Genomic DNA, 3,256 nt, shown 5'->3' with positions numbered 1-3,256 from the left:
TAAATGGAAATTAGACCAAGTGGAAATTAGACCAAACGGTCAATAGACCATGTGGCAATTAGACAAAATGATAATTAGACCGAGTGGAAATTAGCCGAAGTGGAAATTAGACCAAGTGGTGTTAGACCAACTGGAAATTAGACTTAATGGTTTTAGCCCAACTGCTCGTTAGACGAATTGGATATTAGACCAAGTGGGAATTAGACGAATTGGATATTAGACCAAGTGGAAATTAGCCCAACTGGTTATTAGCCCAAATGGAAATTAGACGAATTTGATATTAGACCAAGTGGGAATTAGACGAATTGGATATTATACGAACTGGTTGTAGACGAAATGAGTTTAGACTATGTGAAGTTGGACGAACTGATAAGTAGACCATGTGGTATTAGACCATCCTATAATTCACCGTCCAGGCAACCAGGCATATCTGAATACCTACGTAGCGAGAAAGCAAGTTCGCGAGAGTCGGCAGTCACAGAGGAAGAAACAAATAGTACAGACGCAACAGCTTCAGGAGATGAAGAAGAAGAATCCGACTCGTATCTATCCCCTGAAACACCTAACCCTAAAAAACAAGGAAAAAACCCGTCAAGCGTAGGAGAAAACAGAAAAAAAGGAAAAAAAAGAAGAATCGAACAGTAATTATTCTTGAAAGGTGCAGAGATGGTCCATATCTGTTCTAACTTGAAAACGCAGAATCTACACCTCATTTCTCTTAATGTCAGAGGCATTCGGAATAAAGTAAAAACGAGGCGTTATATTTTCATGGTTATCTTTTCAAAAAGCGAATGTAATTTTATTACAAGAAACCTTCATAACAACTGAACTGGAATAGTATGCGTTTAGATCAGAATGTGGTGAACTGTGCTTTTTCAACCATGGAACAAATCATTCTAAAGGCGTTGTGACTATAACAAAGAAACAGGATAACATTGAAATACTCGAAACTTTTGTGAAATTCGACGGAAGGGCAATTGCTGTAAGATTAAGTGCTAAGAAAAAAAGTTTACTTTCTACTAAATGTATATGCCCCATCTATAAAATCTGAAAAATAAATATTTTTCAAGATAATGTATAACTGGATAAAAGATATAAAACAAAAAGGTGATTTACTCGTATTTGGAGGTGATTTGAACTGTGTACAAGATCCCAAGCGTGATACCCAAGGTTGTTCACAGGCTTATGAACAAATTAAAGGGTTACAAAATATTCAGAATAAATTTAGTCTAAGTGATGTATGGCGAAAATGGTATACACTCGGAAAACAATTCACCTGGCGTCATTTATCGTTAGGTATATCATCTCGACTTGATTACTGGTTGATCTCTTCATCATTGTATTGTAATGTTCAAAGTACTGATATCAGACCTGCAATCAAGTGTGATCACTGTGCCATATCACTAAAATTAAGGATAGAAAGTGTTAGGAGAGGAAAGGGGGCATGGACATTTAATAATTCATTATTATATGATTCTGACTATAAGAACAAAATTAAGAATATTATAAACTCTACATCATTTCAATGCTATATGAATGCAAGAACCAAATGGGATACGTGTAAAATAAGGATTCGAGAATTTACCATGGAATTCGCCAAACAAAAGCAAATTGAAAAGACAGAATGGTATAAAAGAACGTACGAAAAGTACATGTTATTGTGCAGGAATGTTGACAGTGGTAATTACGAAAAAAACGTCATAGCAAGGAATGAACGATCTGAAAACAGATATTGAAAAATGGTATGCACATAGATGTAGAGGCGCATTTGTTAGATCTCGCGAACGGTGGATGGAATCTGGCGAAAAATCTAACAAGTATTTTCTCAATTTAGAACAGAAAAATGGAAAACAAAAAGAAATTGACTGTATAAATAAAAATGGAAAAATCGTTACTGGTAATGAAAACGTTCTTAAAGAAATAACAAAATATTACAAAGACTTATACTAAAAAAAGTCTTCAAGTGTACATTCCGAAATAAAAAAGTACCTAAAAATACAAATTTAACTACTCTTTCTGAGGATGATGCACCAGTTGGCTTGTGAAGGCTCAATAACAGAAAAGGAATGTTTTGAAGCGTTAAAAACATGGAGAAATAACAAATCTCCCGGCAGTGATGGACTAACTGCTGAATTCTATCGGTGCTTCTGGGATGATTTGACGTAGATGTTGATCGATAGTTTAAACGAAGGCTTTGAAAGTCAAGAGTTGTCTGAAAGCCAGAACAGGCTGTCAAGGCTGTCATTACATTGTTGCATAAAAAAGGTGACAAGAGAGTAATAGACAACTGGATACCAATTTCATTGTTGAACATTGACTACAAGACCCTTGCAAAATCACTCTGTAAAAGATTGTATACTGCGTTAGAAAACATAGTCTCCGCACCCCGCAGATCAGACTGGTTATTTAAAGTAACGTTCCTCTGTACAAAATATCCGCCTTGTTTAGATACTATTGAACATTCACTACTAGAACTCCCCAGGAATTCTAATTTTTCTAGACTTCAAAAAAGCATTCGATAAAATTACTCACGAATTCCTTTTTCTGTTACTAGATAGACTGAGGTTTAAAGAAACTTTTAAAGTTTGGGTTAAAACTCTTTATAACCATGCGATAGGGAAGGTAATTAATAATGGTTGGGTCTCCCAAGAATTCAAAATAGAGCAAGGTGTGAAGCAAGGTTGCCCTTTATGGGTCTCCTCTTTATACTGGTCGCCGAAGTCATGGCAGTGAGAATAAAGCAAAATGCTTACATTAATGGAATTCGAATTCCTATTGAAAATCCAGTCATGCCAGTTGGTATTGTTCAAGAGAATGTCGTTATGTCACAATTGGCAGATGACGCTGTTATTTTTGTAAACTCTATAGAGTCTGGAAATTTGGCTTTGAAAGAAGTTGAAACGTTTGGTCTTTTAGCAGGCCCAAAACTAAACTTAATGAAAAGAAATGCTATGTCTACCTCTTTCCAAGAAAGGGAACTCGGTGTATACATTTCCGCCAAACAAAAAGACTGTGAAAGTTTAAATTGGGATCTTAACATTGAGAAGGTGAGATCTCTTTTGAGGGTATGGAAAATGAGAAACCTGACATATTATGGAAATTTTTTTACCAATTCCAAAGAATACCATGATTACACTTAACAAATTAATTTAGTTTTCTTTGGGGTTCAAAAAAAGAAAAAGTCAAGAGCGGTTGTTACTCGCTCTCCAGCAAATTGGGGTTTAGATATGGTAAACCTAAGAACCAAATTTTTATC

The sequence above is a fragment of the Lytechinus pictus genome, chromosome 10 (assembly GCF_037042905.1).
Source record: "Lytechinus pictus isolate F3 Inbred chromosome 10, Lp3.0, whole genome shotgun sequence".
Lineage (NCBI taxonomy): Eukaryota > Metazoa > Echinodermata > Echinoidea > Temnopleuroida > Toxopneustidae > Lytechinus > Lytechinus pictus.
This window is presented reverse-complemented; position numbering follows the sequence as displayed.